This window comes from Hemitrygon akajei, unplaced genomic scaffold, assembly GCF_048418815.1.
Source record: "Hemitrygon akajei unplaced genomic scaffold, sHemAka1.3 Scf000116, whole genome shotgun sequence".
NCBI lineage: Eukaryota > Metazoa > Chordata > Chondrichthyes > Myliobatiformes > Dasyatidae > Hemitrygon > Hemitrygon akajei.
Genome location: NW_027332002.1, coordinates 1275905 through 1299573, shown reverse-complemented (window position 1 = coordinate 1299573; position 23669 = coordinate 1275905). Strand labels below are relative to the sequence as shown.

General features: G+C 46.1%; 1 protein-coding gene across 6 annotated transcripts in view; it reads right to left on the bottom strand.

Moving 5' to 3' along the window:
- The window catches only part of LOC140723506 (uncharacterized), a 321455-nt gene that overhangs the window by 2995 nt on the left and 294791 nt on the right, over positions 1-23669 (bottom strand). Inside the window, exons 1-4 of one of the 6 annotated variants that reach the window (XR_012097914.1) lie at positions 16346-16495; positions 13794-13888; positions 12525-12694; positions 7743-7817 (exon numbers count right to left, since the gene is read on the bottom strand). The gene's annotated coding sequence lies outside the window, so the exon portion shown is untranslated. Of the gene's footprint in view, positions 1-7742; positions 7818-12524; positions 12695-13793; positions 13889-16345; positions 16496-23669 lie in introns of those variants that run through there. The other 5 variants (XM_073038067.1, XM_073038069.1, XM_073038068.1 and 2 more) reach the window with 5 other exon arrangements.

The following is a 23669-nucleotide window of genomic DNA, read 5'->3' as shown; positions in this document are numbered from 1 at the left end:
TTGATTCTGTTGGTGTCTGCTACCCTCAGCCTGCTGCACACAGTTTCTCCTCATGTTCCCCTTAGCGTTTCACCTTTCACCCTTAACCCATGGTCTCTGGTTGTAGACCCACCCCATCTCAGTGGTAAAAGCCAGCTTGCATTTACTCCATCTCACCCTCATAATTTTGGAACACCTCCATCAAATCTCCCCTCAATCTTCTATATTGGGAGGAATAAAGCCCAGACCTGTTCAGTCTCCCCTTGTAACTCAAGTCCTCCAGACCTGACAACGTCCTTGTGAATTTCCTCTGATCTCTTTCAACCTCTTTTACAACGTTCATGTAGGTAGGTGACCAAAACTGCACACAATACGCCAAATTAGGCCTCACTAATGCTTTGTACAACGTCAACATAACACCCATCACCTGTACTCAGTACTTTGGTTTATGAAGGCGAATATGCCAAAATCTTTCATTCCATCCCTATCGAACTGCAACACCCCTTTGAGTGAAATACAGACCTGTATTCCCAGATCTCTTTCTTCTACAACACTCCTCCATGACCTACCATTCACTGTGTAAGACCTACACTGGTAGGTCCTACCAAAGTGTAACACCTCACACTTGTCTGCATTAACTTCCATTTTCCATTTCTCAACGCATTTTTCCAGCTGGTCCAGATCGCACTGCAAGCCATGATAGTCTTCCTCGCTGTCACTACACCCCAATCTTGGTGTCATCCACAAATTTGTTGATCCAGCTAACCATGTTAACATCCAGATTACTGATATAGATGACAAACAACAACAGATCCAGCACTGATCCCTGTGGCAACGACGAGTCACAGTCTTCTAGTCAGAGAGGCAACCATCTGCTGCCACACACTGGCTTCTCCCAAAGCCAGTGTCTCGTCCAATTTACTATCTCATCTTGAATGCTGAGTGACTGAACCTTCTTGACCAACGTCCCATATGAGACATTGTCAAGTGCCTTGTTAACATCCATGTAGACAACATCCACTGTCTTGTCTTCATCCACTTTCCTGATAACTTCTTCGAGAGACTCTATAAGATTGGTTAGACATGACCTACCATGCACAAAGCCATGCTGCCTATCCTTAATCAGTCCACATCTATCCAAATACTTATATATCGTAAAATTTCTTAGTTTACTTTTAGAGCCCTTCTTGAACAGCGGAACAACATTGGCTGTCCTCCAATCCTCCAGTCCCTCACTAAGGATGATTTACATATCTCTGCTTTGGGTCCCGACAATTTCTGCACTTGTCTTCCACATGGTCCCAGGGAACAACCTGTCAGGTTCTGGGGATTGATCCATGGCAATTTGCCTTAAGACAGCAAACACCTCCACCTCTGTAATCTGTACAGGTTCCATGAAGGTGATGTTGCTTTGCCTCACTTCTACAGATGCTGTGTCCATCTCCTGTGTAAATACGGATGCAAAAAAAACCTCCCACACCTGTTTTGTTACCTCATATGGATTACCATTCTGATCTTCCAGAGGATTAATTTTGTTCCTTGCAATCTTTTTGCTTTTAACGTATCTGCAGAATCCCTGAGGATTCTCCTTCACCTTGTCTGCTGGAACAACCTCATGCCTTCTTTCATTTCTTTCATAAGTGTTCACTTGAATTTCTTGTACTTCATAAGTACCCCATTTGTTCCTATCTGCCTGTACCTAGTATGCACCTCCTATTCATTGATCTGGGAGATGAAAGCCAAATGGATAATAGAGCTGCATCGTGGGAGGTGAGGGTCGGGGAGGTTAAACTAAAGTTGCAGGGGGAATGGGACAGAATGACAGAACAGATAGTGGAGGGGTTGTAGAGACAGATGTTGTTCTGTTCTCAGACAAAGTCAGGAAGTAAAAAGTTGAGCATGGTGCAGTGAATATGCTGAGCCCCGTCCGTATATGTCAATACAAGGAGCATCGCAGGAAAGGCGGATGTGTTCAGGGCATCAATCAACACCTGGAATTATGACACTAGGATCTGGCAACTGTGGATTGGGTCAGGCTGCTTTAAGGCAAAGGTTTGCTGGTAAATGGGAGGCCTTCAAAGCGAAATTCTGGAAGTACAAATAGGGTATGTGCTTGTCAGAATAAAAGGCAAAGATAGAAACTGTAGGGATCCTTGGTTTGCAAGAGATACTGAGACCCTGGTGACGCACAAAATGGAGTTGTATAACAGGGATAGGCAGGCAGGTTCTTATGGAGTATAAGAAATACAAGAGAACACATAAGAAATAAATCAGGATGGCTAAAAGAAGGCATGAGGTTGCCCATGCAGAAAAGATCCTCAGGGATTCTAGAGACAGATTAACAGCAAAAGGATTGCAAGGCACAAAGTTGGTCCTCTGGAAGACCGGGCTGGGAAACAAAACAGATGGTGAAGATCCTAAATGTTTTTTCCATATCTATGTACTCAGGAGTTGGACACAGAGTCGATGAAAGTGTGAGAAAAGTGGCATTAACATCGTGCACCCTGCACAGATTAAGGAAGAGGAGATGTTTGCTCTCCCAAGGCAGGTGTGAGTGGATAAATCTTCAGTGCATGATAAGGTGCTCCCTCGGACGTCAGGGGAAGCAAGTGCAGAAATTGTCTCGGCCCTAGCAGAGATAACTAAATCATCATTAGTGATGGGGGAGGTACCGGAGGATTGGAGTACAGCAAATGTTGTTTCGCTGCTTAACATAGAACATTGAAGTCTACAACATATTCCAGGCCCTTCAACCTACAAAGTTGTGCTGACCATGTAACCTACTCTAGAAACTGCCGAGAATTTCCCTAACGCACAGCCCTCTATTTTTCTGAGCTCCATGTACCTATGCAAGAGCCTCTTAAAAGACCCTATTGATTCCGTCTATACCACCGCCACTGGTAACGCTTTGCATGCATCCACTGCTCTCGGTGTGAAAAATTTACCCCTGACATCCCCTTGGTACACATTTCCATTGCACCCTCGTGTTAGCCATTTCAACCCTGGGAAAGACACCACTGGCTATCCACACGATCAATACCCTCATCATCTTATACACCTCAAAAAGCTCTAAACATAAACAAGGAAATTATACATTGCTTTGAGAATTTGCTCCAAATATACACAATTATGAGGGTATAGATGGGGTAAATGCAAGCAGCTTTTTCCACTGTTGGGTGGGATGACAATCAGAGGTCATGGGTAAGTGGGGAAGGTGAAAATTCAAGGGGAACATGTGAAAAGGCTCTTTACTGAAATGGTCGTGAGAGTGTGGAATGGGATGCCGGCAAAAGTGGTTCATGCCAGATCACTTTCACCATTTGAGAAGTTTGGATGGGTACCTGGAAGGTAGGGGTACGGAGGGCCATGATCCCAGTGCAGATCGTTGCATCAGAGAGTTTAATATTTTCAGCAGTCTAGATGGGCGGAATGACCTGTTTCACGGAACTTCATCAAATCCCTATGGCAGAGAAGCTGGCCAAACTTCATTGGAAGGGGAAACTGGTAGGAATGATGAAGGAGCAGCAATGACTGGAGATTCTGGGAGCAATTTGGGAGGTGCATAGTAGATACATCCAACGTAGCACTGGAAAGGCAGGAGGACACAACCATGGCTGGAATGAGAAGCCAAAGAGAGGGCAAATAATAGAACAAAAACTACTGGAAAGTTTTTAGAAACCAACAGAAGACAACTAAATAAAAAAATCAGATATGCTCAGGACATTGAATTATGATTTGTAGCTACTGATGAGTCTTGGTTGAACCCAACAGTCTGAGGCATTTAGAGGAACAAAATATCCGGGGCCTCAATATCTCTTGAGAACCAAGGTTCCCTGCACCAGTTACCTTTCAACTTTTATTTTGACAGGCACATACAAACTCCACACCCTCAAAATTTCACTTCTGAAGGCCTCCCACTTACCAAGTACTCCTTTGCCAGAAAACAGCCTGTCCCAAACCACACTTGTCAGATCCTTTCTGATACCATCAAAACTGACCTTTCTCCAATTTAGAATCTCAACCCGTGGTCCAGACCTCTCTTTTTCCATATTTACTTGGAATCTCATGGCATTATGATCGCTAGTTACAAAGTGTTCCCATACACTAATTTCTGTCACTAACCCTGGATCATTTCCTAACAGCTTATTGCACACTTCTACATCGGGAATTCTACGTGCTGATTAAGGACACATTTGTGAAACTCTACACCAGCTAGTCCTTTTACAGTATGGGAGACCCAGTCAATATTTGGAAAGTTAAAATCATTTACTATATCAACATTTGTTTCTTGGCATAGTCTGCAAACTCTCTACAAATTTGTTCCTCTGAATCCCTCAGACTGTTGGGTGCAACCAATAGACAATAGGTGCAGGAGTAGGCCATTTGGCCCTTTGAGCAAGCACAGCCATTCACTGTCATCATGGCTGATCATCCACAATGAATACCCCGTTCCTGCCTTCTCCCCATATCCCTTGAATCCGCTATCTTTAAGAGCTCTATCTAACTCCTTCTTGAAAGCATCCAGAGAATTGGCCTACACTGCCTTCTCAGGCAGAGCATTCCATAGATCCACAACTTTCTGTGTGAAAAAGTTTTCCTCAACTCGGTTCTAAATGGCCTACCCCTTATTCTTAAACTGTGGCCTCTGGTTCTGGACTCCCCCAACATCACAAATATGTTTCCTGCCTCCAGCGTATCCAATCCCTTAATAATCTTAAATGTTTCAATCGGATCCCCTCTCATCCTTCTAAATTCTCGTGTATACAAGCCCAGTCACTCCAATCTTTCAGCATATGACAGTCCCGCCATCCCGGGAATCAACCTCGTGAACCTACGCTGCACTCCCTCGATAGCATGAATGTTCTTCCTCAAATTTGGAGACCAAAACTGAAGGCAATACTCCAGATGTGGTCTCACCAGGACCCTGTACAATTGCAGAAGGACCTCTTTGCTCCTATACTCAATTCCCCTTGTTATGAAGGCCAACAGGCCATTAGCTTTCTTCACTGCCTGCTGTACCTGCTTACTTTCAGTGACTGATGAACAAGAACACCTAGATCTTGTTGTACTTCACCTTTTCCCAACTTGACATTATTCAGATAGTAATCTGCCTTCCTGTTCTTGCCACCAATGTGGATAGCCTCACATTTATCCACATTAAACTGCATCTGCCCACTCACCCAACCTATCCAAGTCAACGTGCATTCTCATAACATCCTCCTCACACTGCCACCCAGCTTTGTGTCATCTGCAAATTTGGTAATGTTACTTTTAATTCCTTCATCTAAATCATTAATGTATATTGTAAACAGCTGTGGCCCCAGCATCGAGCCTTGCGGTATCCCACTGGTCACTGCCTGCCATTCTGAAAAGGACCCGTTAATCCCTACTCTTCGTTTCCTGTCTGCCAACCAATTTTCTATGCATGTTAGTACCCTACTCCCAATACCATGTGCTCTAATTTTGCCCACTAATCTCCTATGTGGGACTTTATCAAAGGCTTTCTGAAAGTCCAGGTACACTACAACCACTGGCTCTCCCTTGTCCATTTTCATAGTTAATTCCTCAAAAAAATCCCAGATTAGTCAAGCATGATTTCCACTTCGTAAATCCATGCTGACTCGGACCGATCCTGTTACTGCTATCCAAATGTGCCGCTATTTCATCTTTTATAATTGACTCCAGCATCTTCCCCACCACTAATGTCAGGCTAATTGGTCTATAATTCTCTGTTTTCTCTCTGCCTTCTTTCTTAAAAAGTGGGATAACATTAGCGACCCTCCAATTCTCAGGAACTGATCCTGAATCTATAGAGCATTGGAAAATGATTACCAATACCAGAGCCACCTCCTTAAGTACCCTGGGATGCCGACCATCAGCCCTGAAGATTTACCAGCCTTCAGTGCCATCAGTCTACCCAACTCCATTTCCTGCCCAATATAAATTTCCTTCAGTTCCTCCGTTACCCTAGGACCTCTGGCCACTATTATATCAGGAGATCGTCCGTGTCTTCCCTAGTGAAGACACATATAAAGTACCTGTTCAACTCGTCTGCCATTTCCTTGTTCCCCGCAATAAATTCACCCATTTCTGTCTTCAAGCGCCCAACTTTGGTCTGAACTTTTTCCTCTTCACATACCTAAAGAAGCTTTTACTATCCTCCTTTATATTACCTTCATGCCTCATCTTTTCTCCCCGTATTGCCTTTTTAGTTATCTTCTGTTGCTCTTTAGAAGTTTCCCAATCCTCTGGCTTCTTGCTCATCTTTGCTATGTTATACTTTTTCTCCTTTATTTTTATACCATCTTTGATTTCCCTTGACAGCCACGGTCGCCCCTTACTCCAGTTAGAATCTTTCCTCCTCTTTGAACTGATCCTGCACCTTCTGTATTATTCCCAGAAATACCTGCCATTGTTGTTCCACTGTCATCCCTGCTAGGGAAGACAAGCAAAGATATTTCCTACCATGAGTACCACCCCTCAGGAAGAGCCCAATGTAATATTGCAAGTTGCTGGAATTCCTGTTCCGTTTATGATTGATTGCAACCACAACCACTGTCGATCAGGAAATAGTATCAGAAGATGGAAAACAGCTATCAGACAATCATTCTGTTTGGGTTCAAAGGCAGGGCACATACGTATTCACGTACCCAGCCACTGCAGGTGGAATTCCAGGGGACCCAGTGTGAGGTTTAATTTACAGTCACCACCAGTCGGGGGTGTAATCTAGCAGAGAGTGACTTGCTCTGTCCGTTGGAAGTCGAGATTCTCTGCGCGGACAAGGGTATCACCCTGGAACTAGCGAACAACCGACATCTTCCCCAGTTACCGACCCCCCCTTCCCCCCCCCCCCGGTGCTGGGCACTTAATCTGGACTCCACTGCGTTTGAACCCCTTCTGCCAGTGGCCGACACTCATGTGACTCTGTGCTATGACCCTCCGGGGTGCTCAACTGAGGAAAGCCAGTATTATGCACCCCTCGAGGGACAGGAGTTCCCAGTTACGGTGATTGGGGAGGTTAAAGGAAAAGAGGGCAGCACATTACTGCCTGCAGTTCCGGATTTCCTTTGGCAACAGACAGGACTGGTGCTTCCCCATATCATTGTTTCAGTTTGCCCTGGGTTAAAGCCAAGGTGCCCAGAGTTCTATTCAGAAGGTTCAAAGGAACATCTGAACAAGTCTGATGCATTTTGGAAACAAGTCCTGTGGACCAATGAAGTTAAAATAGAGCCTTTTGACTGCAATGAGCAAAGGATTGTTTGGGGGAAAAAGGGTGCAGAATTTCATGAGAAGAACCCCTCTCCAACTGTTAATCACGGGGATGGATCGAACATGCTTCTGGCTTGTGTTGCAACCAGTGGCACGGGGACATTTACTGGTAGAGGGAAGAACGAATTCAATTAAATACCAACAAATTCTGGAAGCAAACATCACACTGTCTGTAAAAAAAACAGCCGAAGATGAAAAGAGGATGGCTTCTACAACAAGATAATGATCCTAAACATAACTAAAAATCCACAATGCACCACCTCATGAGGTGCAAGCTGAAGGTTTTGCCAAGGCCCTCACAGTCCCCCGACCTAAACATCATCGAGAATCTGTGGATAGACCTCAGAAGAGCAGGGCATGCAAGACGGCTCAAGAATCTCACAGAACTAGAAGCCTTTCGCAAGGAAGAATGGGCGAAAATCCCCCAAACAAGAACTGAAAGTCTCTTAGCTGGCTACAAAATGCATTTACAAGCTGTGATACTTGCTAAAGTGGGTGTTACTAAGTACAGCCATGCAGGGTGCCCAAACTTTTGCTTCAGGCCCTTTTCCTTTTTTGTTATTTTGAAACTGTAAAAGATGGAAATAAAAAAGTTTTCTTGTTTAAAATATTTTAAAAGTGGGTCATCTTAACTTATGCCTTTTGGAAATCAGTTCAACTTTTACTCGTTTAACTATTCACAGTAACAGAAACTTTAACCGGGGTGCCCAAACTTTTGCATGCCAGTGTAATTGAGCAGGACTCTTTTGAAGCGGCTGTCTCAGCCCAGAAGGCTGAGCTGTTTGCTCTGACTCTGCCTGTATCCTAGCAACAGACTAAAGTGCGGACTTTTACACGGACTCCCGTTATGAACTGACTACGGGGCTTTGGGGATTCCTGACTTCCTCTGGCCACCCCATTAGTAATGCTACCTTTGTGAACAACTTATTCACCGCTCTACAGCTACCTCGAGTTTTGACTATTATTAAATGTGCTGCCCATACTGGGGAGTGTGATGAGATGTTCCAGGGTAATGTTAGGGCTGATGCAGCTGCCAAACAGACAGCCTTGAATACCACATGTTTAGTTCCCCTCGGGAACCCAGCAAGCTCCTATTAGACAAAATCTAAGGACGGGTATGCCGGACTTGTGGGAAATACGTAACTAACAGGGGAACGCCCCTGAAGGAGAGAGCAAACTATGGTCCCAAATGGGTTGCCACCTCGAACCTCAGACCAATTTATGGGTGACCCCTGCGTGAAAGGTCTGTGTTCCCTCCGTGTTCTTACCTATTTTGATAGATTATGTACATAATTGTACACACTTGGGCAAGGAGGGGATGGTTAATACATTATTACAAACTTGATTTCCAGAAAGTAGCTGAAAAGCGAGCCAAAGCATGCTTAAACTGTAATAAAAAATCAAATGCTGGAAAGGGGATGCCTTGTGGTTCCGGAACTACCCCCTTGCCTGGTGGACCTTTTTCTTGTTTGCAACTTGATTTTATAGAATTACCTGGAGTCCACTGTTATAGGTATTGCTCAGTGATAGTAGATGGATTTAGCAGATGGATTGAAGCTGTTCCTACAACTATAATTGTTGTGATCATATTGCTAAAAGAAATAACTCCTTGCTATAGACTTCCAGAAATGATCAGCTAGGACAATGGGCCAAAATAAATGAGGAAATCTGTAAACTCCTTGCTATAAAACAGCAGTTCCACTGCACCTATCATCTGAATGCAGCGACATAGTGGAAGGAGCCAGTTGAAAGATAAGTTGGCAAAACTTACACAAGAAACTGAAATGATCTGGTTGAAGGTTTTACCCTTAGTCCTATTCCATATGAGAATCACGCCATCAAGTAAGAAATCACCGGCAGAAATTATCTATGGGAAGCCCATGAGAACCCATGGGGACCCTGACCTTGTTTGCCGCTCCTCCCTGAGAGCTTACCTGCAACATTGGATATGCACACCTTGGGGGAGGAGATGGGAAAATACTTATGCAAATTAACTAAAACTCTCCAAAGCTTGCATTCACTGGTACGACAGGCCTATCGAGAGGACGAAACCCCAACTAAAGGTGACCACTCCACCATCGAAACTGGAGATTTTGTCCTGCTCAAGAACTGGGATGGTAGGAAGTTGGGACCGAGGTGGAGAGGACTGTACCAAGTGCTACTGACAACACCTCCTGCAGTGATGGTGGAAGGGCAGCTCCGGTGGATACATCAAACGGACTGTAAACATGTTACTGGCGGAACTGATAAGGACTGAATAATGTACTGGTTAATGCTGATTTTAATGACCCTAAGGGAACCTGCCCCTGTCTCAGGAGGCCTCCAGTTTTACACTTTGCTGTCCCTCTACCACACCTACGCCAAGCACGTGGAGCGGGGAGCATGTTGGGTATGTGATGAAATTCCCCAACATGGTCAGACTACGATCCCCATGTCAGTGGTGCCCCTAAATACTAGCGAAGTAAATTCAGTTCCGGTGTTTTCTGATAGCCGTAATGGTAGCATTGTCAATTGCACCATATCCAGGTCTGGAAGGCGAGACTGGGGATGGTGTTGCTTCGAGGGTTGGAGTCATGGATCTACTCCACAAGACTTCTCCAAGCTATGGACGGGGATAAGAGTTACATCTCCAGCAGTGGCTAGTACTACTTGTTGGTGTAACCAGAATGAGAGTGCACCCTATCAAGTGGGAAGTAGTAACTGTACCAAGAGTCAAACTTATGATTCCCCTGGACCACTAAATGGAGCTTATTGTGTTTGTGGAAACGGGGCCTATCCCTGGCTGCCGGGAGAAAGAACAGGGCAGCGGCATGGAACCACACCCTACCAGACGGGTTCTCGAGGGGGGACGAGGGTTGGAGTGGTTGTTGCTACTTGGCCGACCTTGTGCCACACTTGAGGATCCTGGCTCAGCTTTAGGATCAACCCCACTGGAATAGGCAACGAAGGGTTGCCTGATAAATTTGGTGGATTGCTTTGAGAAATAATAAGCAGGGTGGACAAAGGAGAATTGGTTGATATTGTGTACGTGGATTTTCAGACCTTTGACAAGGTGCCACATACGAGGCTCCTTAACGAGCTCTGAGCCTGGTTGGGCGGCGATGAGGAAGGGGCTGATCTCGGGATTGTGTAAATCGAAGGGCGGTTAGAGTGGGAAAGGGCCGGGACCGAGCCAGACGGCTGCACTGTCAGGGCCGGGACCCAGCCAGGCGGCTGCACCGTCAGGGCCGGGTACGAGCCAGACGGCTGCACCGTCAGGGCCGGGTCCGAGCCAGACGGCTGCGCCGTCAGGGCCGGGTCCGAGCCAGACGGCTGCGCCGTCAGGGCCGGGTCCGAGCCAGGCGGCTGCGCCGTCAGGGCCGGGTCCGAGCCAGGCGGCTGAGCCGTCAGGGCCGGGACCGAGCCAGGCGGCTGCACCGTCAGGGCCGGGACCGAGCCAGGCGGCTGCACCGTCAGGGCCGGGTCCGAGCCAGGCGGCTGCACCGTCAGGGCCGGGTCCGAGCCAGACGGCTGCACCGTCAGGGCCGGGTCCGAGCCAGACGGCTGCACCGTCAGGGCCGGGTCCGAGCCCGGCGGCTGCACCGTCAGGGCCGGGACCGAGCCAGGCGGCTGAGCCGTCAGGGCCGGGTCCGAGCCAGGCGGCTGAGCCGTCAGGGCCGGGACCGAGCCAGGCGGCTGAGCCGTCAGGGCCGGGTCCGAGCCAGGCGGCTGCACCGTCAGGGCTGGGTCCGAGCCAGGCGGCTGCACCGTCAGGGCCGGGACCGAGCCAGGCGGCTGCACCGTCAGGGCCGGGTCCGAGCCAGGCGGCTGCACCGTCAGGGCCGGGTCCGAGCCAGGCGGCTGCACCGTCAGGGCCGGGTCCGAGCCAGGCAGCAGCGCCGTCAGGGCCGGGACCGAGCCAGGCGGCTGGCTGCACTGTCAGGGCCGGGACAGAGCCAGGCGGCTGCACCGTCAGGGCCGGGTCCGAGCCAGACGGCTGCACTGTCAGGGCTGGGTCCGAGCCAGACGGCTGCACCGTCAGGGCCGGGTCCGAGCCAGGCGGCTGCACCGTCAGGGCCGGGAATGTAGGATCAGTTAGTTCTGGTTCTCCAAGCTGTGAAAGTGGATGTCGGTGATGAGGATCTGTCTACATGTACGGGTGTGGGGTAAATGGTGGGAAAGTTGTGGGGCTACCGACAGGGTGGAGGGAGGTTGGGGATATGGGTTATCGGACACAGTGTGACCCGGGAGAATGCGTCCTAGGGCAGATTTAGTTGTGAGCAAGGGAGGATCTGGTCCATTGCATCAGACAGCTTTCAGGAAGCAACAAATCTCTCTTTATATTAATCACTGTCTAATCTTGCTGCTACCTTTGAGTTTGTCACAGAGCCCAGAGTCTGGGAACAGCTCAATGGTAGGAAGCAGATGGTGATGATGGGAGCAAACACGAGGAAATCTGCGGATGCTGGAAATTCAAACAACACACACAAAATGCTGGTGGAACACAGCAGGCCAGGCAGCATCTATAAGGTGAAGCACTGTCGACGTTTTGGGCCGAGACCCTTCGTCAGGACTAACTGAAAGGAGAGATACTAAGAGATTTGAAAGTAGTGGGGGAGGGGGAAATGTGAAATGATAGGAGTAGACCGGAGGGGGTGGGATAAAGCTAAGAGCTGGAAAGGTGATTGGCGAAAGTGATACAGAGCTGGAGAAGGGAAAGGATCATGGGACGGGAGGCCTCGGGAGAAAGGAAGGGGAGGGGGGAAGCACCAGAGGTCGACAGTGTTTCTCCTTATAGATGCTGTCTGGCCTGCTGTGTTCACCAGCATTTTGTGTGTGTTGGTGATGCTGGGAGGCTGTTTATTGGATTCAAGGCCCGTGTCTCCTGGAGCTCCCCAGGGTGACACCCATTGCTACTTGTCATCTATGTCAATAATCTGCTGGAGAATGTACAGGGTATGGGTAGTGAGTTTGCAGCAAGTAATTGCAAACAACTACTTCTTTTTGCAAGATAGTAAATATAAACACCCCTCTTTCCCTCTCCACACTCAGAACCAACCAAAAGCTACTTCAGAAGATGCAAGCTCTTCAAATGAGCGAACACTGAGGGAATGTGTGTGACTTTAAAGAGCTGGGATACTGACAGCACATTACCAGACCTGGAGTGATTGCAACTGGGTCTGATAGAGGCATAACTGGTATTTCTGGTCACATTGAGCTCACTCCAACTATTCCCTACCTTCCTTTTACATGTATGTAATGTCTAAAGGACCAGTGTCTGAGTAAATGAGACTCACCAAACTTGCTCCTGACTGAATCACTGGAATCTCTGAGTCAGAAGGGTTTCTCTCCAGTCGGTGCTCTCAGTCCTCGGGCTGGTTCACTTGCTGCTGTTCCCTCATCTTCAGTCGTGGTTTGCTTCCAGTTGTGGGTTTTTCTTCCAATAAATCTCTCACCACAGGTCTAACTTTAACATAAATGATAATGAAGCACGTTAACAATACAAAGGAGAACAAAATATTTCTACTCACTGAAATCTAAACAGTGAAAACAAATATAATGATCTCAGTGAACAAATCTGTAATTGTCCTCGCACGTCACAAAACCTGATATGGGATAGGAAGGAGTCATCGTTCAGTCATGGTCAGATATAAGATGTAGGGACAGAATTAGGTGATTCGATCCATCGAGCCTGCTCCACCACTCAACCATGGCTGAGATTTATTCCAACAACATATTCCTGCCTTCCTGCTGTAACCCTGAAGCTACTTAGCAATCATGAGTATATTAATCTCTGTCATAAATATACCCAAATGGCAGCCTCAAACAACCTCTGTGGCAACAAATTCCACAGATCAGCCATCTTTTGGCTGAAGAAATTTTTCTCATCTCAGTTTTAAAGGGAAGCATCTTTATTCTGAGACTGTGCTGTCAGATCACAGACTCTCTGTCTAATCGCAACATCCTCTCCATGTCCACTGTATCCAGGCTTTTCAGCATTCGGTAGGTTTACTTAACCACCCCCTCCCCTTTCACCCCCGTCTGAACTCCATTGAGCACAACCCCAGAACCATCAAATGCTCCTCATACATAAAGCCGATCATTCCTGAGATTATTCACGTGAATCTCATTAGCAACAACTGCACTGAACACATTCCCAAGTACAACAGACAATCAGGAAATTTAAACCATTCCAGAGTGAATGGAATAAAAAGAAACCGGATTCACCTGAATCGCTCAACAGGTAAGGAACTGCTGTGGGGAGAGAAACAAATTTAACGATTCAGGTTCACAATCATTTGTCAGAATGGATTCAGAATTTTTCATTTTAGTGCAGATCTCCAGCAACCTGAGTTTCTGTTTGATCTCCACTGTCTAACAGACAAGTGACAGCGAGGAGGAATTTCCAAACACAGTTCAAACACTGAACCCCCCCAGGTCTATTTCTACTGGTTCAAACACAGAACAGGATGGAATACAAACTCATTCTCTCCTCAGATTAGCAGCAACGCTTCCAAAGGAACTCCAGAAAAAAAAACAGTTGATCCCAGACCAGAAATACTCACTCAACACCTCGTAAACCTGGGCAGCTTGATCCCCGGGTCCATGTTACTTGGATCTAAACAGGGGTGCAGTGCTGCCGGAGCTCACCGGAGCACCACTGTAAAAAAATCAAAATAAATAAGCGGGGAATTTAACAGCGGCTGCATATTAAATTGAGGGAATTTTACAGAAGCGGGGGTTGGGGATTGGGGTTGGTGGATGGGGGGGGAATACCACTAATAACATTAGGATAGGATATTTGATCGTTTTTGGTGAAATCCTGCAGCTGTGACTGTGGTGGTCCGTGGATTACTCGCTAATGCAAAAGTAAATTTTTTCTCACTAACAATCCTATGGCTTCGAAGCAAACGACGTTACTTCACTTGCTTGGTAATTATATTTTATGATAATTAGTGAATGCAACCGTGCAATACTTTGTCATATTATTAAATTAAGTGTTATATGTTTTTTCTTTTCTTTTTTTTATTAGTTTTTTTATACATTTTACAAATTAAAAAACCCCAAATCACAATGAGGAACATTAATATAGTGCAAAATTAAGCATACAATGACAATATGTTACAAAGAAAGAGAATTTTTTAAAAAGCACCTAAATTGAAGACAAGTAAACTTAGTATCCTCCCCAAGCCCCACAACACAAAAAAAAAACTCCAGACCAACCACAACACAATATAGAGAATATAAATCAGGACAATCAAACTCCCAGACTGTGAATACACTTAGCAACAGAGGATAATAATGCCTACTACCAGAAAAAAAAGGGAGCTGAAAGCAAGGGACCGAAAAAGAAAAAAAACCCTAGTCAAGAGGAAGGTTATGAAAGTACTCGATAAAAGGTCCCCAGACCTTATGGAACTTTAGATCCGAATTAAGAACTGAATAGTGAATTTTTTCGAGGTCCAAGCAGGCCATAATGTTGTTAAGCCATTGAGCATGAGTGGGCGGGGCAACATCTCTCCATCTAAGGAGGATCAAGCGTCTAGCCAGGAGAGAGGCAAAGGATAATATTCGGCATTTGGTCGGACTCAGACGTAAATCTGTCTCGCCCCAGAAACCGAACAAAGCAATTAAGGGGTTTGGTTCTTGGTGCTGATTCAGAATATATGATAACGTAGTGAAGACATCTTTCCAAAATTTCTCCAAGCTAGGACAGAACCAGGAACATATGAATGAGAGAGGCCTCGCCCCACTTGCATTTATCACAGAGCGGACTAATGTTAGGGTAGAATCGAGATAGTTTAGATTTAGACATAAGGGCTCTATGAACAATCTTAAACTGTAAAAGGCAATGGCGAGCATAAAGAGAAGTTGAGTTAACCGATTTGAGAATCGAGTCCCAGCTCTCATCAGATAAGGAGGTATTTAAATCCTGCTCCCAGGTCATTTTAATTTTATCCACAGGGGCCCATCGTAAGGCTGCTAATTTATCTCGAATGATTGATATTAAACCTTTACCTAGTGGATTAATGGAAATAAATAAGTCCATAGCATTTTTCGCAGGCATTTCAGGAAAGTTAGGAATTAAAGGAGCAATAAAGCGTCTAATTTGGAGATATCTAAAAAAATGAACATTGGGCAGATTGAACTTAACAGAGAGCTGCTTAAAAGAAGCGAAGTGATTATTAATGAAAAGATCTTCAAAATGTCTAATGCCCTTCCTATACCAAACATGGAATGCTGAATCGTACGTAGTAGGTAAAAAAAAAGGTGATTATGTACGACAGGGCTGGAAACAGAAAAACCATGGAAACCATAGCATTTCCTAAACTGAGCCCATATACGCAAAGTGTGTCTAACAAGAGGATTAGCTATTAATCTGGACAGACTACTGGGGAGTGCAGAGCCAAGAAGTGCAGAGACAGATAATTCTTTAGTGGAGCTGAACTCCATTGCCACCCAATTAGGGCAAAGTGTTAAGATTTATTGTACCAGTTATATACTGAAATGCAGAGATTGGCAAGAATCTTGTTAATGTCTTAACTATCACCGTATTTCTGTGGAGCTCTGGAATTCATATATATTTCTTTCATATTTGTTTAGTGTTTGACATTATAAAAAGCCTATATATATATATATATATATATATATATATATATATACACACACATACACCCAATTTGTGTACGTGCTCATCACATGAATGGGGGAAGGAAGTCAAGGAAGTTGCCCAGCACATGAAAGGAGCAGGTACACAAATTAGGTGTGACACACGAGGGATGATTGATAAAATCGTGGCCTAAGGTGGACGGTCGATTTCAGAAAAACTAGCCATTTTCCATTATCTGAAACAGAAATACCGCAAGAGTTTTAATTTCAAAATTTCTGCATAATCACTCAAAGAGTTGAACTGCAAGTTTATGTACCGAGAGCAGTATAACTTTAGGCCTTCTAACATAGGCCACTAACTTATCAATCGCCGCTCGTACAGCTCCGGCAGCTAAAAGATTGGCATTGCACCCTGGCTCCAGCCGTCCGGCAGAGCTCGGGCCCGGCTCTTTCCTAATGCAACCGGCCCCCAATTTACAGAAATCCGCCGAGATCAGACCCCACTCACCCCCACTCCAGTCGAAGAACCCCCCAACAGCTGCATTGGCACTGCGCATGCGTTTAACGGGAGGTTTTTCCGCAGCACCACCGGTGGCCGGAGGTCTGCACATCGTCGCCAGTGGCCGGAGGTCCGTACAGCGACACCAGCGGCCGGAGGTCTACACATCGCCACTAGTGGCCAGCGGTCACTGCAGCGCCTCCTGTGATCGGAGGGGCAAATCACAAACGCGACAAAGTCTGCAGATAATACACACAAAATGCTGGTGGGACACAGCAGGCCAGGCAGCATCTATAAGGAGAAGCACTGTCCTTATAGATGCTGCCTGGCCTGCTGTGTCCCACCAGCATTTTGTGTGTGTTGTTTGGATTTCCTGCATCTGCAGATTTCCTCGTGGTTGCTCTTTAAAGTCTGCAGATGCAGGAAATCCAGAGCAACACAAACAAAATGCTGGCGGAACTCAGCAGATCCCGCAAGCATCTATCGAAAAGAGTCAACAGTCGTGAGACGTCAGAGAGGAAAAGAGGGAGTGGGAGGGAAGATTTGTTCACTGGAAGGAGAAATCCATATTCATGCCATCAGGTTATGGGGGGGGGGGGCGCTACCCAGACGGAATATAAGGTGCAGATCCTGGACCTTGAGGGTGGTCTTAACTTGGCACAAGAGGAGGGGATGGGTTGTCACGTCGGATCGGGAATGGGAATCGGAATGAAAATGTTTGGACACCGGGAAGTCCCGCTGGGAGCGGATAGTTCAAAGGTCAGTTTATTAACAAAGCAGGTATCCATAAACAACTCTTGCGTTTTTTTTCCAGAGAACCACAAAACAAAGAAAGAGCATGAAAGTCGTTCAGAGAGAAAAATCAAATTCCCACCCCACCCCCCGCATCAAAAGGAACGGCATCCCGATCATCGACCCCCAAAACCCACCCCCCAAGCACAAAAGGGAACAATAATATCGATCCGTCCCCCCAAAAAATACAACCCTACCCCGCACAACTGCGGAGCAGCCGGTGTCACCAGTGTAGAGGCGGCCGCATCGGGAACAGCGGACACAAGACGCGATCCCGGAAGATTCACAGGTGAAGTGTCGCCTCACCTGGAAGGATGTTTGGACAACGGAGAGAGTTTGGCCCTCCGGCCCTTTCACTGTGACACCCCGAACTCCACATCAAATCCGTCCAAACGAATCTGGGCGAACTTTAATGTCCAATAAATATAATTCCTCTCAGCGATCAGCTGTCTGAATGAATAACTGACTTTAAAGAGGATGCGGTATCTATTATCCACATTGTCAGTGTGTTGAGTTTACCAGGAGACAAAGACTACAGGGACGAGAGGTGTTCTGTTGACTAATACACTGTGTGTGGACCCCGCTGGCAATTCTGGTGGTGTGACCCGTATCGAGACAAACACCACGCTGCCCACTCCACCAACAAAACGGCACAGCCGGACACATAACAGGGGACTTTACATCTCACAACACTGGATTCATTGATGAAACCCGTGATTAATGTTGTTGTCCCACTGAAATCATCAGAAACGTCCATTCAGGTGTTTTCAAATGGGAGCGCTCTCCCACGGGTGACGTCACACAGCTCCGTCCCCCCCCCACGCGACTGACGTCACACGGGGGCTCCTCACACCGGGATCTGCCCTCGCGTGCGCGGTGTTTACGTCACCCGCGCGCTGGAGAGCTCGAGCTTTATCGGTTTAACGGCTGAGCTACCAATCACGTGACCATCCCCTCCCCCACCGCTGAAAAACAAAGCTTCAAGAGCTGCGCTTTTTCCATTGGTGCGCAGGAATGTCAATCACTGGTTACACCCAATAGCGGCAGCGGACAAGCCGAGAGGGCGTTACCCCGCTGAGTTCGTCTCTCGCTGCGGTGCCGGAGTCTGGACAGAGCGGAACAAATCTCAATGTAAATGTCCGCTTTCTGATTTATTTCTATTTCCCTCCGAGGGAAGTTGGGGAGTTTGTGCAGCGTCTCCTGCGGCCAGAGTCTGATGTATCACTGAGAGATAGGAGGAGACCGCTCGGCCCGTCGGTTTGATGCCGGTTCCCCGGGGAGGGAGGGAGAGGGGGATTTTACTGAAAGAATGAAGATGGTGTGAGACGGGGTCGGACAGGATGTTTGTCCCGGTGGGGACAGGAGGGGCTCATCTGTGGAAATGTCTGAGCCCACGGTGGTGGCGAGCAGAGGGATTCACCACATTGGAGGGCAAACACCTGCAGACTGTTATTAAGCGGGGCCAATGGTCCGGCAAAGTGACAATTATTTGGGATTTGTTGAGACTGTCCCTGGAATATGGTGTAAAATCCCGCTCCCCATACTAACACGGGTTATACAGACCAAAGAACAAACTGCCGGAGGAACTCAGTGGGTCGGGCAGCATCTGTGGAGGGAAATGGACCGTCAACATTTCGGGCCGAGACCCTCCCTCTGGATTGAGAGTGGACGGGAAATAGTCAGAGAAAAGAGGTGAGGGGTGGGGATGGGGCAAGAGCTGGGGAGTGAGAGGTGGGTCCGGGTGAGAGGGGAGGTGGGAAGGTGGAAATAGTGACGGTGGGAGGTGAGTGTTTGGGGCAACACCGGGCTGTAGAAGGTGGTAATTAATGCAACAGAGGATTAACAAAGAGGTTAGAGAGTATTTGTTACAGAGAGTGCAATGAAGATTCACCAGACTGACCCCCTGGAGTGGTGGGTCATCAGATGGAGAAAGATCAAATGTGATAAACCTTTCATTTAGAGAATCGAGGACTGAGAGGTGAACACATTGAAATGCACAACATCATTACCAGTTGAACCAGGGATCCCAGTCTCTGAAAAATGGGGTGGACTGTCTGGGACTGAGATGAGGGGAAATGTCTCCCCTCTGAAGGTGGCGAATGTCTGTAAATTACCACCCTCAGTGACCGTCCTCACATAAAACCGAAGCCAGCAGATTGTGTGGAGACCAAAGGGATCGAGGAAATGAGGATCGGGCTGAAACATTTGTCTGAGATGGGAGAGCAGACACCATCTCATTGATGGTTAGAGGGGCTGAATGGCCTCTTCCTGCTGTTTCTCACTTGATGTCTCAGTGTTCCTGTCCCGTGAGGCTGGAGGAATGTGAATAAACTGATTTAAATGAAACCTGCGCACTTCCTGTTTGGGTCTGAATTGTGTCTTGGACTGGGATGTGAATCGAGCCCATGACTTTGTGACCTGGAGGTGGAGGGAAAGGGATGGGGAAGACATGGAGGGAAGAACGAAATATGTATCTGGTGTAAATATGAAATAATGTGGGAAATGCGGCCAATGGGTCGGGCAGCGTGTGAGGGTGAGGAGCGGAGTCAGCGGTTCAGGTGGTTGACCCTCCAACCACCACCTGATCCCGTTTCCTGTTCACGTTTCTCTGCAGCATCTGTGGGTCACTGCTCTACGTGTACGTGTAGCTTCATCTTTCACCCGTACAGACAAGGCAGTGAGATCCGGATCTGTCACTTCCTCTCATGGTGGGTGGACAATGTTTTTTTCTGCAATACGTTCAGCATGTTTCATTCCACTGTTTTACCTGCTGAAGTGCAGCCGATGTTGCTGGATGTGTGACCCATTTATGTGAGAATTTAGCCTTTTGATTTATCTCAGCTTCTCATAAATGTGTACAGTTCAGCGAAGCTTCACTCCAGAATTTCCAAAGCAACAACCCAGTCAGTCAAATAGTTCCACACTATTAAAATAGTTTATTACATTTTTTGTACTACTTATATAATTTAACCTTTTAATATGTATATTCTTATTTTAACTCACAATTGTCAATATCTATTGTTATGAGTTAGGTTCTACTGCTGCTGCAGAGACAACAAATTTCATGACATATGCTGGTGCTATTAAACCTGATTCTGATATTGATATGGGAGACCCACCACCGGTCACCTGATCCCAGTTACCGCAGATTGTAATGCGAGATTGAAGCCTTTTCTATTTATTTGCATTCCTCAGAAAAGGCAACAGTTAATTTTCCTTCTGTGATTCCAAAGCAGAAGCTCAGTCTGTCTAATCTTTCCACACAATTAAAATGGGGATATTGTTATTATCATCATGTACTGAACTACAGTGAAAAATTTGCCTGATGTACCATCCACGCAGATCAATACAATACGACAGTACATTGAGTTGATATACGACAAGACAATAACTGTAACAAAGCATTATGGCTGCAGAGAAATTGCAGTGCAGATAGACATATGGTGCAGTGTCATGTCAAGTTACATTGTGAGCTCGAGTCCATTTTATCATACATTTGGCTTATAACCACAGACAGGAAGCCGACCTTGAGCCTTCTGGTATGCACTTTAAGGCTTTTGTATAGCTTCCTTGAAGGGAGAGCAGGTTGGCTGCAAGAATGTCCAGATTGTGAGGATCTTTGAGTTCTTATCCAGCTTTTCCGAGGCAGGGGAAGTGTAGGAAGAGTCCATGGAGGGGAGGCTTGTTTCTCTGATGTTCTCTGTTCTCCAAAGCTCTCTGCAGTTCCTTGCAGTCATGAGCAGAGCAGTAGCCATACCAAGGCGTGAAGTTTCAACAAGAAGCTCAGAGACCTCGGCCTTCACCCTGTCTTGTGTAGCTGGATCCTGGTCTTCCTGTCAGATCGCCAGCAGGTGCTAAGTGTGGACTCCCTCACTTCTGTCTCTCTGACCCTCAGCACACATACCCCACAGGGTTGTCTCCCTGGCTCCCTCCTTTACTCTCTGTGCACCCATGACTTGTGTCGCCACTCACAGCTCCAATCTGCGAATTAAATTTGTTGACGACACTACACTGATTGGCCTAATCTCAAATAATAACTTTCAATCAATCTTCTGACAAGGCTCGGTCCAAACAAACTTTTCACCCTTCTTCAGGAGATTAATTAGCGGAAGAGCGATACCAGCAAAGTTCTTAAAGAACTTACAATAATATCCAACCATTCCCAGAAACCTTCCAAGAGCCTTGTTACCAGTCGAAATAGAAAATTCAGAAAATTGCCTGGACTTTTGCCTGAACAGGAACCAATTTGCCTTGACCTACAACATTGCCGAGATATGTCACAGTGACATGGCCAAATTCACTCTTAGGTAAGTTAACTGTAAGTCTGGCCTGGGAAAGCCTGTCAAACAGCTTTTCTACTGCAGAGATACGGTCATTCCAAGTGTCACTCCCTGTGACTACGTCATTAGTATAGGTATCTGTGTGTTCCAACCCTCGAATTACAGAATCAATCATTCTCCGGAATGTTCCTAGAGCATTTTTCATTCCAAAGGGCAAAACATTGTATTCGTACAACCCAGAAGGTGTCACAAACACAGAAATTTCTCTACCTTTGTCCGTCAATGGAACACACCTATACCCTTTCAACAGATCAATCTTTGTAAGAAATTTAGCTTTTCCAGCCTTATCGATGTAATCATCCAACCTACGGATAGGATATGCATCTGTTTTTGTTACTTCATTTACCTTTCCATAATCAGTGCAAAATCTAGCAGTGTTATGCATATATAGGTGTAAATATATATTTTCCAAACTTAGCTGGTAAATGATGCAGTCTTACGCTGGTATGGTAAGGATATTTAGTTCAGTTCACGGGATTGAAGTGAGTGAGAGATCTGGCATCCAAACAGGTGTTGTCGACCCTCTTCCGATGTCCTCCAAATCTTCCAAGTTAGCCAAACATGACCAACTTAAGAGCACCGTCTTCAAGTGACAGTCTACCAACCCAGGCAAGGGTTTCTAGCAGATTTCACAGGGTCGCTCTTACACGCACTAATAGTCACAGACTGATTCCTCTTAACTGATCCTCAACCTCCTCCCCCCACCCCCCGTGGGCATTTAAAACTTCAGTGACAACTCTTCCCACTAGCCTTCGTGTGTCTGCCTGTCCTATGAAACAAACAGCAACACTCCTTTAAATACCATTGTGCTGAACACCAGCTGTCCATCATGCAGGCCCTCCGCTCTATCTGTCTCTGTAACAAGCTGCTTGTGCTCTTCTCTCTCTCTCTTTTACAGACATGGTTCTTGGAGGCACAGTCCATAATCACAGGTCTAATAATACCATTGTTCAGCATATATTCAATTTCTTGCTCAACCAATTTACACTTTTCTACCTTCATGCAATATGGGTGTTGTTTAATCAGTTTGGCTGGTCCGAAATCTACGTCGTGTACTGAGACCGTGGTTTGCTTGGGAACATTGGGAAATAAATCTTTAAACTTCAGAATTAATTTCTTCAGCTGTTGTTGTTGCTTTGGCTGCAGATGAGCCAACTTATTATCAATGTTTTCTTGAACAACCGAGTTCATTAGCCTAACTGGGACCGTGTTTGGCTTGTGAAAAGTCTCAGATGAGTTAATTGTTTCATTCTCAGGGTTGCCAGATTCATATGTTTTGATAATAAAACCCACAGATGGTGCCTGCTTGTCAAAATAAGTCTGTATCGTATTTATGTGTAGCACCTGTGTTGGTTTGCATCGGTCGGGTGTCTTAATAACATAATTCACATCATTAACAAGAGACTATTTCATATGGTCCACTGAATTTCGCCTTAACTGGATTCATCCACATTGGAAATAAGGCAACCACCTCACCCCCCACCTGGTATTTTCTTTCACAAGCCTGCTTATCAAACCAAAACTTCATTTTGCTTTGAGAAATCTATAAGTTTTGTCTTGCTAGGCTACAGGACTGGTGTAGTTTGTTTTTGAACTTCAAAACATAGTCTAAGAAGTTAACATGTACATCCCATCAATCCACTGTTCCTTTAACAAGGTCAAAGGTCCCCTCACGCAGTGACCAAATACAAATTCAAATGGACTAAAGCCCAGTGATTCCTGTACTGACTCTCTTACTGTGAACAAAAACAAATATATTCCTTCATCCCAGTATTTTCCATTTTCAACACAGTATGTCTTATTCATTGTTTTGAGGGTGGAATGAAATCTATCTAAAGCCCCTTGTGATTCCGGATGGTATGCAGATGATGTAATTCATTTAGCTCCCAGTTCATAAACCACCTGCTGGAATAAACCAGATGTAAAATTACTTCCTTGATCAGTCTGGATTGCTTTAGGCAAACCAAATAGAGTAAAAAAACTTAGTAAGAGCCTTTGTCACAGTTTGAGCTTTAATATTCCTGAGAGGTTTTGCCTCTGGGAATCTGGATGAGGTACTCATAATAGTTAGCAAATACCGATGGCCAGCTTTAGTCTTTGCCAATGGGCCAATACAATCCACTATAACTTTGGAAAAGGGTTCACTGAATGCAGGTATAGGCCGGAGTGGGGCCACTGGGGTGACCTGATTAGGTTTATCC